Source organism: Schistocerca gregaria, chromosome 5 (genome assembly GCF_023897955.1).
Source record: "Schistocerca gregaria isolate iqSchGreg1 chromosome 5, iqSchGreg1.2, whole genome shotgun sequence".
Taxonomy (NCBI): domain Eukaryota; kingdom Metazoa; phylum Arthropoda; class Insecta; order Orthoptera; family Acrididae; genus Schistocerca; species Schistocerca gregaria.
The window spans coordinates 406382162-406397369 of NC_064924.1; the positions used below are offsets into that span (position 1 = coordinate 406382162).

Below are 15208 nucleotides of genomic sequence, written 5' to 3' on the forward strand. Positions count from 1 at the left end.
TTCCCTGCAAATATAACTTCTGTTACTCCAAGCTGTAACGTGCTACAGATGCCTAGGTTTTCCATTATAACAACAATGACAATGAAGTAAATTAAATATATTACTACAATAATTTATTTTCGTCAATGCTTAGAACATGATTATTGCGTAACTTCTGAAAAATTGAAGTTCAGATTAATATACCACTTGAAAAGTGGTCGTCATAAAATTTAAGATTCTCATATGTTACGTAACTGATTTAAGAACTATAAACATATTTTGCAGAACCTCACTTGTAAATAATATCGATTAGCTGTAACTGTTGTTGTGTGTCCAGACTCGTTCTTTCCGTGCGCTTCACAACTCTTGAGAATGCAAATGAAAAAGGATTTGTGAGCAAAATTTGCTGATGATAAGTTAAAAGTAGAGAGGGTCCTGAATAAACCTGTAATGTAAACAAACAAAAAATTCAAACTGGGAAAACTCTCTGAAGACAGCACAAACGTGCTAAAACATTTGAGTCTATATGGAAGAAAAAATCTTTTGCCTAACAAGCCGACCTTTTATTCAATAACGATGTCTTTTGTGAGTGTTGCCTTGAATTCAGTATAATTCATTAACGCATATATTAATCATTTACAAATTAAATTTTTTTCTGTTCTTGTTTCAGCTGTATTTATTATCATATTCGAATCTTTGTATAGGCCTCTTATCCATTGGTTTCCATTATTGTTCCAATTTTGTTATTGTCCACAGTGTGAAATGATTTAACAAAATTTATAAATGCTGTTATCTGTAGGTTATATTTTCGTCTTTTTTCTAATACTTGTTGCAGAGTACACATATTGTCTGTGTTTGATTTTCCTTTTATAAATCCAGCCTATTCCTCACCAATGAAAGTTTTCGAAACTGTTTTATGTCTGTTATTCCTTATTCCTCCCTACGACGTTTACACTGAGTTGAGAAGGTATATACCTCAACAGTTTTTGTGATCTTATCAGTCACCTCTCTAGAACACGCACGCACACACACACACACACACACACACACACATATATATATATATATATATATATATATATATATATATATATATATATATATATATATATATATATTGTCTCATTGTGAAGCGTAACAAATTTTTCTACAACAAATATAACCTTTAAGAAAAATTTATTTCATTTGCTCATGTCAGAGATCTCATCTGATAGGAAATTTTTCAGGCGAATTCCGATAGTATTATTGTATTTTTTTAAAATGTATGCTTAATTCAAATTATTCATTATTAGATTCCTTACGTTACATTGTTCCGACTATTTCATACGATGTTACATTAACTTTGATTTTTTATTTTTTATTGTTTTAATGGGTAGTTTTAATATAGTTGGTTTTATAAATTATCAATTTTATTGTTGATTTGTTATTACTCCTTTGCCTTTGGCTTGAGCTTGTGACACAGAACTGTACTAATTCTTTTTCATTGTTACTTCCGGTTTGTGTAATATACTATCTTCTCGGTATGTAGAAGATTAATATTACACGTGAGTAATATTTTTTTTTTTCATGCCGAGAAGGTGGTATATTACCGAAAGCGGTAGTAATAATGATAAAATATTAGTACAGGTCTGCGTCATGCAGTTTTTAAAATAATGAGAAATAATTAAATGGGAGCAGTGTACGTCTGGTGTGGTTAGGGCTCATGAGTACGTGTAGCTGAAAGCTGAAACTTCATGGCATATTAAAACTGTGCGCTGGATCGAGAATCACACTACGAACATTCACGTGTCTTGGCAAAATGCTCTTCCGACCGAGGTATCCGGGCACGACGTTACTACGTCTCTCATGCCTTCCAGACTTCACAGAAGTTGTTCTGAATACTTTGCCCGGACAGTTCGGTCGGCGGATCATTTTCCTGCGAAATTTGGTGCTTGTAAGTGTGAATCTCAGTCTGACACAGAGGTTAAAATGTCACGAAGTTTCAGACTCCACTGCAGTGTAGAGGAGTCATCCTGCAATTAAAACATCTTGGTTGCGGCTGGGGTAAAACCATTTTCCATAGAAGTCAGCGTTCCAGGATTCATTCTAGGAAACAGTTTCAATCTGTTAGGAACACAGAGCCTGGAAAAGTGAAAGATTCGCCCTGAAAATAACTCGTAGACTATGCCTTAGGTATTTATCTCCGATGTCCATTCTTCCAGAAGTACTAGGTCGGACATGTATGTAGGACAGTTTCTATGAAATTTAAGTGTAGGACAGGGGCACTGGAAGAATTAAAGCTGTGAAAGCGGATCGCATTAGTGCCTGGACAGCTCACACAGTAATAGCATTGCTAACGAAATCTAAACTTCTAGATTATAGCCTCGGTCCAGCACACAAGTAGATTCGGTAGGGGTGGTGGTCGTCTAACAACAGTAACTTAAGCAGCTCAAAATACCTCTGTAGTAAAAAAGTTACAACTTAGGAAAATCAACATTAACAGCCAAGGCTGCTAACACATCTTGAACGCACACCGAGGTACCGTACGCTTTTTGCAAATTAGTGATGCAGTGTTTATGTAACATCCCCTCCCCTCCCCATCCCTGTGTTAGTTAGGGACTGCCAGACTCAGTGTAACATACAGCACAGTGCGAAAGGAATGCGATTGGCTGACTCAAGGAACGCTACATTCATTGAGGCATTGGCAACGCAGCGTAAGTCGATTGTAGGTATTTTCGACGTCATTATAGAAAACAGAAAACGTGAGTGACAATGGACAAGATTGTTTTAGCTGAAGTAGCGCAAGCAATGTACAGAGTTATTTTAGTTTATGCTTTGAATCTTATTTTTATTGTAACATTCCATTTTACAGCATTTTCATTTGTAGACATTTACTGATTATAATCACGTAAATAAAAATGAATGAATAAATAGAAAACAAATTATAAACTCCTGGAGCCTACCGCCTTGGGAGAATTTCTGGGAATAGCTAAAGGCAATGACTCAAGAGGGACATATCGTGTCTTTTTTTTGGTAGGGTTAAACTGGCGGTGCCAAGTAGGGGTAAATTTTATTTTCTTTTATTTTTGAAGATTAAACTTAGATAGGTAAGGAGACAGGTCCACGACCCCATGAAAAAAAAGTATTCCTAGGCGCATAGTTTCATAAGACAGGGGACGGGGAAAGAAATCCAAAGGTTGTGGATTCGATCCCTACAATGGACGGTTGCACGGTGGAACTTGATTTAGAGGTACGCCGGCTAGAATCCTTGGGCTGTAACAAATTTTCACTCCCAGTATTTGGCCTGCTAGAGGAGAAATAGGTAGCTGCGTGAATTTCCTGAGCACCAGTTTTTGTGGCAGTGTCCTGGACCACATTCCAAATCTGTGTACGTCGTTTCATGTACTGAGCGCATGTGACACTGTTGATGCTGGTCCCTTCGTGAAACGGGGGCGTTAAGCCCGGCGGCCCCCTTCGTGCTATTTGAGAGGCGTGAGCTGAGTGCCGGTACCTTCTCCCTTCTCTCATCATTATCATCATCCTACACAAACGCTAGATTATAGATTCATCCATTACACTCACCTACATTCCACAAGGACACATTCCCGACAACTCCTCTCACACATCCGCAACGAAACGGACCAATGTTCGCGGAGTAAGAACGCCAGTTCAGCTGGGACGTGTATGCCGCTCAACCCGGCTTCCCTTGGAATGTCCCAGCGAACCGTATGTCATTTACATTTTAACACTAATTTCAGATTCTTGAACATATAAATCATGTACACTATTAAATGACATTTCTCGCGTTCAAAACGTGTTCTTAGTTTTAAATAAAACTGAACAATCCGATAGTCAGTAATTATGCTGACTTTTACATATGTTTTGCTCGGGGTACATCTCAGGTTCTATAATCTCGTAATTCTATAGTTACCTTCTTTGTTAGGATTCGAACTCATTATCTGTCATTTGGTACACATTTATTACTGATTTACAACTGAATACTTCATTTACACGATTGAGATTAACAACCTTGTCAGGTCTTACACAATGAAAATAACATCGTTTATATACCGTAGCTATAAATACTTGTCTGGACAATTCTGAAAATAGTATTCCTTACATCCAACTTAAATACATGTAGCTACATCGTCAGCGTTCTAGCTAGAAAACTGGAAGGTTGCTGGTAAACTGTGATGACTTCAGTCAGTAAAAATGCGTGTGTACATTATAAGCGAAATCAAACAATAATACAGGCAACACAGATGCTGAAACGCTCAAATATGGAACAGAACGAATAATTAAAAATATATAGTAATATCGGTTGTGTTCTTATCTTAGTTATTGTATATTACTTGTACCTGAAGATGTTTGAACTCTTCCAGAAGCAGTTACACTGTAAGTAGGCTGTTTAGGTTTTCTTATCGGTAACGCCACGTAGCGCAATGTATGAAAAATCACTGGCTGTGCTGTGCGCAGTCTGTGGCTATTTTGCATTGTTGTCTGCCACTGTAGTGTTGGGCAAATGGATGTTAACAGCGCGTAGCGTTGCGCAGTTGGAGGTGAGCCGCCAGCAGTGGTGGATGTGGGGAGAGAAATGGCGGAGTTTTAAAATTTGTAAGACTGGATGTCATGGACTGATATATATATAATATGACTTTTAAACAATATTAAGGTAAATACATTGTTTTTTCTCTATCAAAATCTTTCATTTGCTAACTATGCCTATCAGTAGTTAGTGCCTTCAGTAGTTTGAATCTTTTATTTAGCTGGCAGTAGTGGCGCTCGCTGTATTGCAGTAGCTTGAGTAACGAAGATTTTTGTGGGGTAAGTGATTTGTGAAAGGTATAGTTTAATGTTAGTCAGGGCCATTCTTTTGTAGGGATTATTAATAGTCAGATTCCGTTGAGTTAAAAATATTGTGTGTCAGTTTAAGCACAGTCGTGTATAATTATTCTAAGGGGGCATTTCAACACTAATAAACAAGTGTCCCGCTTTTTCGATATTTGATTTGCAGAATGGTAAATAATGTTCAACAAAAATAATTTTGTGACTGCGTATCGAGCTTGCACTAAAGCTAATGTGAGCATACCAGCTTAAATTGATCTCTAGGGATGCTCTTTCCTACTTGCAGGGTGTCTTACCTCGAACGGCTGTTTTATGATTCTGTGGTCAAACGGCATGGTGTTTTTTGTCTGTTTAACCGAATTACATTTATCTTCGTTGAGGATCAACATGCAGTCTTGGTGCGAAGCCCTTCCATCTTCCTGATGCTAGCAAATAATCTTCAGATTCGTAAATTTCATATACAGGTTTAGATATTGGGCTCTGAAAACCTGCCTTCGTTTGTGTCTTAATCAGACCGTACCACACACCACTCTACAAGTTGTTCTAATGTGTTTTGTTTTGTTGCGCTTTAGTTTTCAGCCACATCGGTATTGCTTTGAGTTTAGTTTACAACCAGTTCTGCATCTCCTGCAAATGTTATCCCTGTACACACTATTTGTATTCCTCGCTAGGCGTCCGATAAGAAGGAGTGTTGCTTCTTAAAGCGTTGAGTACCAAAAATGTATACATATTCTCAGAATATTTGATTCTACATATGTAAGAGTAAACACTAAATATTGTAAGTAATTAACTATCCAGTAACTAAGCGACTGTGCGAAACATCATCACAAGCCCTAGCAGATGAACATAATATCCAGTTACTAGTCACCAATCTGTTTATTTTCAACTAAATTACAATTTCATGTGCTTCTGTACACCAAATACTTCATCTATCGCATTCCTTCAGTGCTTATATTCATTGATTTATTTGTCCTGGTCACTGTCAATATTGTGTATCGCATCACTCTATTCGATCCCTCACCAACCTCTCATACTGCTGAAGGTTATTCACACCTCCACGTCACTGGTATCTTTCCCTCACATGCACCGTCCCTCCGTTGTAAACACCTCTCAGATTTCTGTTTAGGTCTCCAATATTTCTTACGAACTACGATTTTTTTTTTTTTTTTTTACATCACTGAGGACCATGAGTGTATCCGTATTCCCGATTAATAACTGCGTTTTCCTCTGACATGCTCAGTAGATGCTGAACCAGCACATTCACAAAGGGCTCATGATCTCTTTCTTGTTCTGTGAAGGTAAGGTTTTAGGGTACAGGCTGTGTCCTGTCATAAAATAATCCCTACCTGTACTGAGAAGGATGTGATCCAGTTATAGTAACTAGACTCTATAATCAGAGCCCTGTAGTTCCACTGCCCCACTCCCGTGGGGATTCTTCAAGTGCTCACTTGCGAAGGTCTAATTTATTATCTATGTTCTAACCCGTAATTTATGTACTTTACCTTTCTACTGGTAACAAATATGTTGCGAAAGACATCTGACTGTAATGTCAAGGTGGCATATTCCCAGGATAACGAGAAGACCCTCTACTGATGTAGTACTGAAGGCTTCCACCATCCTTATCATAACCTCGCTGAATACGTCTTAACGTAGCTCTGCGCCGTGCCCGGTAGAGCCAGTGGGCTCAAGCACTTTCTGCTCCTGTATTCATTCATTCCGTTTGGTGAGGCTATCAATTTATATGACCTGTTCCACGGTTGCCTCCAATAGGTCTCGTAAACACATGTTGTAGTGATATAATGTTAGTATGTATGGTATAAAGTTTCGGTATGTATGATATTTTTGGCTTCGTACAATACTAAAAAAAATCAGACAATTACACCCCAAATATATCTTCACCAGCTCTGAAAGTTAATTATAACTTAAACGCTATTACAAATTGCATGCGTGCTACGATCTCGGTAAAAGTCAAGTTGCCACACCCGTTGCGACTATTAACAATTACAATTGTCTAGATATAGCCCTGTGTTTCTGTATGCAGCTACATCCTTTCAAACATCCCAAACAACAACAATGTCTCCTGAACAGTTTTCTGAAAGTGCGACGAACGATCTTCGCTTCAGACAATGTCATCTTATGAGCAAGGACTTTGTAGTCGTCTGTAAGTCTTCAGTCGAGCCGCATAACATCGCCTATTTTCCGCAATCGTTTGTTTTGTGAAACTGTGTCAACAGCTTTTCGTAACTCAAGGAATTTAATACATGTTCCTGACGTATTGTCGTTGGAACAGCGACCAGTACAGCGCTCAAGAAGTATATGTTTGTGTCTGCAGTCGCAGTTTATTTATTTTGCCTACTGGCTACCGGTTTCGGTATAGAGTACCATTCCCAGGCCATTCCGTGATCAAAAAATCCAATTGAATACTTAGAACACTATTGCAAGAGCAATTTACAAAAATATTGTTCTTTATGACATCAGACGCTTGATACACATTGAACCTCTTGACCCTGGCACGCAGTCGTTACGCTTGCTTCCCAAGTAGATATGTCAAACACTAAAAGAAAAAGTCAATGTTGAACTTGAAATAGACCTAAGTTGCGGCCAGTGGTGTTAATAGTGCCTCCTATGTACAGAGTTTATTTTATTTACTATTATTATTATTATTATTACCTCTTTAAAAAGTCACAAAGTAAAAGGTATCTGAAAATAGCATAGTATTTGAAATTAAAAAATTACTAAGAAAATAGTCCCAGCTGTAATAAAAAATTAAAAGCAGAATCACAAATGTGTGTACTTAAAATCGGCTCATCAATTATAGACATACAGCACCGCCAGGTTCAGAACATAATAACTGGATTACAGTGCCACAATAGGATAATGTTTCCAGTACTGCTCGTTTGTTTGTGATTCTTAGCGGTCCCTAATATCAAAGTCCATCGATGCAGCCTTTCACAACTGCATGTTACCAACGTGGGGAGATTACCGCCGCCGTGGACGGTCCATGTGCTGCGGCACGGCGTCGAGAATGTACGCTCCTGTGCCACCGAGAGTCCCAGACTACATATTTACACAGCTTGAATAAACTGGAAACCGGATATGCGGCCAACAACCATCGACTGCAAAGTAATATATAGCTACAGTACGTCGCTAGTGCTTCAGGTCGCAAGATTTCTTTTCAATAAAAACATGCTTTTGCGTTTCTATTATTTAACGCTATTATTGTAAGACAACTTGCTTAACTGCATGGTCAGAGCCATGTTTTATAGTGGTATAAACCGCATACAACGTAAAATATAAACTTGGCTAAACACATTTGCGATTTTGCTTTTAATTTTTTATTACAGTTGGGAGTATTTTGTTATATAATTTCTTAATTTGAAATGCTATGCTACTTCAGATATTTTTTTATATTGTGATTTTTTTAAAGAAAAAATAATAATAATAGTAATAATAATAATAATATAATAATAAACAAATAGAAACAGTAGATCACATAACAAGCGGATGTACAATACTAACAAATACAGAATACCCCAGAAGACATGATAATGTAACAAAAATAATACATCAACAACTTACCATACAACATAAACTAATAAAGCAACATGTTCCCACATACAAGGATGTACCACAAAATGTACTGGAGAATAATGAATACAAATTATAGTGGAACAGATGCATTATAACAGATAAAACAACACCACATAACAAACCAGACATCATAAAAAGAAGAATTTAACACAACTAACCGAAATATCCATACCCAATACAACAAATATATAGATGAAAACAGGAGAAAAATTGAAAAATACATCCAACTGGCTGAGGAAGTCAAGGACATGTGGCATCAGGATAAAGTTGACATTATACCAATTATACTATCAACTACAGGAGTCATACCACACAATATCCACCAGTACATCAGCGCAATACAGCTACATCAGACCATATATATACAACTACAGAAATCTGTAATTATTGATACATGTTCAGTTACCCGAAAGTTCCTAAATGCAATGTAACATATACCGTACAGTTAAGAGGAAGTGACGCTTGATCAAGGTCCGCGTCACTTTCCATTTTTGACCAGACATAACGTCTGAGAAGAGAAAGAATAATAATAATAATAATAATAATAATAATAATAACAATTAATAATTAATAAATAAAATAAACTTTACAAAGAGTGCACTCTTATCACCGTTGGCCACAATTTACCGCTGTTTAAAGCTCAACACTGACCATTCCTTTTAGTACTTGGCACACCTGCTGGGGAAGCTAGAATGACGACTGCGTGCAAGGGATAGAAGGCTGTCTTATATTTTAAGGTTCACTGTACACCAGGCGTTTGCTGTCATCAGCGATAGTATTCCTGTAAATTTCTCTTGGACTGCTGACATGAATACGTAATTAAATTTATTGATCAGCAGATGGTTCGAGGATAACCCCGTGTACCGAAACAGGTAGCCATCAGGCAAAAATGAATAAATTGCTACTGTAGACACAAACATATACCAGAATGTGCTTGAACAAAAGAAACAGGCCTTCAAGGGAATGGTCCTTAATGGTGCCCCCTGCTATCAATAGACAGCAAATCATTGAGTCAGCAGCGATTAAAGTGGCCGGCTGTTTCGTTATAGACATCTACAGTAAGAAGAATCCATTTGCTGTTGTAGTAATTGTGTTTTACTTTATGACGGGGGGGGGGGGGGGGGGGGGATAAGCTTCGGTCTTACGGAAGGCGCAATTCCGATGTATAAAAATTAAATGCAATCCCTTTACCATATCGTTGGTACTAAAATATAGCTCCGTCGGCAATGATTGCTCTGTCGATGGGTTCTCAATATTAACAAAAAGTACCATTTAGCTTCATAAATACTGAAAGAGCCATTGCAGAGAAATGAGTAATATTTCACCCCAGAAAACTGCGTTTAATAATTCTGCTTTTCTCCACAACCTAATGAGGCACTTCCTATTACCACTTTTTCATTGTGGATGATATGTCAGATAATTAAGAGATCATGAATTTTCACTTTATTTAAGATGCGTCTGTAGAATGTGATTCTCATTATAGCATTTTTAAATCAAAGTAGTGTGACAAGATGGTTTCTGTCATGTTCTTCCGTTCGAACGTCTCTAGTGTGTTTTAGACTTGTTAATAATTAATAAACTCAGGCTGCGCGTACACGACAAATGACAGTAATATTAGCCCAAAACTTTTTTTTTGTTTGTTTTAAAACGAACGGAACCCTAACAGTTTTCGCTGCGGATGAGAACGAATCAAACCATTTACACTATGTTATCTGATAAGTGTGTACTGCTGTGTTGACGTGACTGCGAGTAATATCAGACAGATGTTGCATTGTTGCTATGCTAACGTTTTACTAGATCTTACAAAGCTCTTAAAGAGTGATAACCTTTTGTGCTCTACATTAGCGAAGCAGGCGCTGTGCTGGTAACTGCCAGAAAGAAAACTGTAATTATTATACAACTAACATAAAATGGCTGAGGGCAGCGATTAACGTTTGGCCACAGAAGTTCTGCTCACACATTTAAGCGATTTGCTCATTTAATATTCGGTGATTATTTCAAACACTTAGATATTCTTGTCTTTTGCGTTCTCGTTAAGGCATTTAATGCAATAAATTCAGGTAACTAGGACTCTGATACGATGTGAATTTCCGTGTAGTGAACGCACTTGATAGACTATAATAAAGGTAAACAATGACTCAACATGACTCAACATAAAACATGACTCAACATAAAATGTTGATGTTAGAATATTTGGGAGAAATGTAATATATGACAGTGTTCCTTACACTAGTTTAAAAAATTGGTCTCTAAAATAACATTATATTTTATTTGTTTCAGGACCGTAGGGGAGCTCGGCTGAGAGGAACATTGGTATCTGAGGGTGAGTTTCAGACTTGTATCAGTGTTTCCTGTGTCCAGTTATACATGAGCTGTGGAAGTGTAGCGTCGGAATGATAACTATGTTGTGGTGTTCCTGTGAGTGCATCCCAATCAGTCTCCACCACCGAAGCTTGATGTGCTGGGAATCGCTGTACATATTCAAACAAATGTCAATGTACAATTATTTATGAGATATTCGAGAGAAATAAAGATAATAATTACGATTATTTGTTACTCTGTGCGAAAATACTTGAAATGTGTTTACTTTTTCTAGTAGCACCTGAACACTTTTCCCCCATTAGTTACGAAAAACTTGGAAGAATGCTGTTAAGGATAATTCTTACATGAGACACCATATATTTTATTACGTTTTTGAGAGGAGAGGATGAAGTGCTGTACTCTCACAGTCTACCCACTAAAATGCAATTGTTTGTCCGACCTGAATAGTAAATTTAAATGTCACTGTGGAAGCAGAGATTTTAAGAGGTCTTGAGAACGTGTCTTTTTTTTAAAAAGATCTGTGTGACAGGTAATATTTTGACTTACAATTAATCATTGAACAGATCATAATGAATTTTAGCGAAAGTTATTTCAGAGCAGCAAGAGCGTAATATTTACATCGAGTTAAAAAATCTGCTGTTAAGACGTTTTAATTTACAGAGAACTTTTTATTAATGTTCAGACTATCTGCTTAAACACTGTGTTGGAAATACTACCTTATATATTACGCTACAAAAAAGAAACAGCTGGTGGCTGTCTCGGATCCATTAAGTTACAAATCTCATAGCACTTATTTGTTAATTAGAAAAGACGAAAAGGAAGAAATGACTAATTTATAAATCTACAACATCATGTTCATGTAACAACTTCAATTACTAGCTACAAACCCTCCGTTTTCTCATAGCACAGATAAAACAGTTTATCCATAGTATTATTACTGCACCTACAGTATTGCTTCCTCTAGTGTTTGACTGTGCTGGATGATGAAGCAGTGAACACTTGGCTGCTCGTTTGTGCCGGAAGCTGCTCATATGTCATAAACATCGTGCATTTTTTCTATTGTCAGGAAAGAATGACCTGGTTCATGCATATGTGCCATTTTCTCCTGCATTTGACCGTTTCTGGCTGGCAGCTACTGATTTCAATGCAGCAGGTGATGATGACGATGTTGCCCTGTGTGTTGTCACGTTTGCAAATGAGATTTATATTATTCGGCACAGTTCTTAAATACACCAGTTGCCTGCGGTGCTTTTGTTACAATATATGGATTTGGGAGTTTGTGATGTTCCTTGTTACAATCATGCCTTTTAATTTTTTTGTTTCCAAGACTCTGACAATGCGGTATTGTCTGTAGCAGTAGCTCACAGAGCTACAGGATCGTAGCGAAATGCTTTTCATATGGACGAATGTATAATAGCGTCGGGGAGAAAGAGCCCTGACTAAATGATCTAGACGCGGCTGCTACGTGCTTAGGCGTGAATCAATCACGTCTCTATGGCAACGTCTCAGTGTTGTCGCTGCTCGACACTGAGATGACCAAAATCGTAAGATACGTCCTAATATGCTGTTGGACCTCATTTTGCTCGGCGCAGTGCAGAAATTCGACGTGGCTGGGACTGATAAGTCGCTGGAAGCCCCTGCAGCAATACTGAGCCGTCCTGCCCCTGCAGCCGTCCATAATTGCGAAAGTGTTGCCGGTGTAGGATTTTGTGTGTGAACTGCCGCTCGTTCATTTGCCACAAAAGTTCGATGGGACTCATGTCGGGCGATCTGCGTAACCAGACCATTCCAGAATGTTCTTTAAGAAAGTCGCTCACAGTTGTGGCCGCTGACATTGCGCACTGTCATCCATAAAAATTACATCATTCTTTGGGAACATGAAGTCCCTGAATGGCTGCAGGTGATCTCCAAATCGCCTAACATAACCATTTCCAAACAATGATCGGTTCACTTGGACCAGAGTACCCAATATACTCCATGTAAACACAGCCCACATCATTATGGAGCAAAAAATGTTCAAATGTGTGCGAAATCTTATGGGACTTAAATGCTAAGGTCATCAGTCCGTGACCTCACACACTATTTAACATAAATTATCCTGAGGGAAAACACACACAGCCATGCCCGAGGGAGGACTTGAACCTCCGCCGGGACCAGCCGCACAGACCAGTGCCACAGACCGCTCGGCTAATCCCGCGCGGCCATTATGGAGCCACCACAGGCTTGCACAGTGCGTTGTTGAGAACTTGGATCCATGGCTTCGTGGCCTCTTCGCCACATTCGAACGCTACCATCAGCTTTTATCAACTGAAATCGGGACTCAAAAACCAAGCTACGGGTTTCCAGTCGTCTAAGATCCAACAGATATGGTCAAGAGCCTAGAAGATGCGTGACAGGTGACGTGCTATTAGCGAAGCCACTCGTGTCTGTTGTCTGCTGCCATAGCCCATTAACATCAAATTTAGCCGCACTGTCCTAACACATACGTTCGTCGTACGTCCCACATCGATTACTGCAGCTATTTCACGTAGTGCTGCTTGTCTGTTAGTACTGACAACTCCATGCAAGTACCGAAGTGCAGACAGTCGGCCACTGCATTGTCCGTGGAGAGAGGTAATACCTGAAATGTGGTGTTCTCGGCACACACTTGACGCTTTGGATCTCGGAATATTGACTTCCCTAACGATTTCCGAAATTGAATGTCCCATGCGTGTAGCTCCAACTACCTTTTTGCCTTCAAGGTCTGGTAAATCCCGTCGTGTGGCCAAAATCACGTCGGAAACTTTTTCACGTAAAACAACTGTGTACCAATGACAGCTACGCCAGTGCACTGCCTTTTGTACCTTGTATAGGCGATACTACCGCCATCTGTACATGTGCATATCGCTATCCCACGAACTTCGTCTCAGTGTATAGAGGACTATTGCTTTCGCCTGCAGCGTTTGTCAGGGTGAGTCTATCAGTCATGGGCAGTAACTGTGGCGTTATTCCTATACAGTGAACTTCGAATCTTCCTATATGAATGAGTGGGACTAAGTCGCCAGAGAGTATACGAAGCAGTACGAAACTGTGCGATGTTGAACAGCAGGTTTTTCAATGCATAGAGTCAGACAGTCGACGCTTAGATAGAATTCAACTGAGATATCCTTGTAGACAACATTCTTAATACTTTCCATTTTCTATTTAATTATTTAAATTATTATTAGAACTGTATCTTTGTAACGTTCATGGTAGTTATTGTCAGTACATTCACTGTGATGGCATTCCTGTTTTTACGTTTGTTAAGGGTAGCTACCTGCGTTCCTATCAGAAGCTACACTTTACCAGTTTACAACACAACTGCACCACCGACTCAGAGGAACATTATCAGAAGAATGCAGACGGAGCAGGTAGGAGAATGTCTAGATGCTGACTCAAGTGGTTAATTCAGGAGCGGACTAACCTCACCTAGCCTCCCTGAGTGACAGTATTTTACCCGATGTAGGTGTAAGGCTCGCGATGTAAGAACCAACTACTGATGGCCGCAGTGTCTGCCCCTAATTAACAATGTTGGGGGAATATCTTGAAAGGGATGTTTCATCTTAGTCAACCATTTCATTTTTATTCTTAGGACTATAAATGAGAGAACAACAGTCTGTGTAACCATTCTACGTTGGTTTCCGTACTTAGACGATAACAACAGTTACGCGGTAAGCCACTAGGCTACCGACACGAACATTGGATATTTGTTTGCCACAGAACAAGAGTAAAAGCCGTCTCAATCCTTAAGTTGATTATCAGATCACAGTACTTTAGTAGGCATGGACATGGTACGCATTTGTTTTTATCCTGCCTATTAAGATACTTGTCACTTAGTTTTCCAAACACGGTAATTGAACTTATTGACCCTGGAATCTAAACTACAGTGCTATTTCGCACTTTACGCACACGGAAAGTATTTTAATTGGAAACACAAACTACGAGCCACAAAAAAGTCTTAGCCAGTGGCGGGTGAAACACAATTTTTCTGAATTTCTAGAGCACCCTTACCCGCTCAACCAAATCACTCTGGCATAATAATGTTAATGTGAAGTAAAGATGTTTGCTATTCACTTGGCTCATATGTACGCAAAACACGCCTGGCGACCGAAACTACGATAACTGCCGGTGTGGTGTGACAGTGCGACAAGGCACCTAGGATTTCCACGATGAGCAAAGTGGGAATTTGGGAATTTGATTAGTGGACTTAATGTGGTGGTGACTAGGTGGATTTTTGAGGCCATTTGAGACTAAGATAGGACTAAGAGTGATGCCAAATTTGAGCTTTCCTTTGTTCGTGGACTGTATTAAAATTGTCTGAAAAACACATCAGTCAACGAAAATCGAAGATTACGGCTGTCGTCAGTTAGCAATATTTTGTGTTTGTAGCCAGTGATAAAGGACGTCAGCCATATTTTAAGTACGGTATAAATCCACATATGCTACGGTCGCAGTCTCGAATCCTGCCTCGGGC

At 38.8% G+C, this 15208-nt stretch overlaps 1 protein-coding gene across 5 annotated transcripts in view; it reads left to right on the top strand.

Moving 5' to 3' along the window:
- Window positions 1-15208, top strand: part of LOC126272409 (forkhead box protein B2-like) — a 637167-nt gene that overhangs the window by 181256 nt on the left and 440703 nt on the right. For 4 of the 5 annotated variants that reach the window (XM_049975239.1, XM_049975241.1, XM_049975238.1 and 1 more), the window contains exon 5: window positions 10675-10717. The gene's annotated coding sequence lies outside the window, so the exon portion shown is untranslated. Of the gene's footprint in view, window positions 1-10674; window positions 10760-15208 lie in introns of those variants that run through there. The other variant, XM_049975237.1, reaches the window with a different exon arrangement.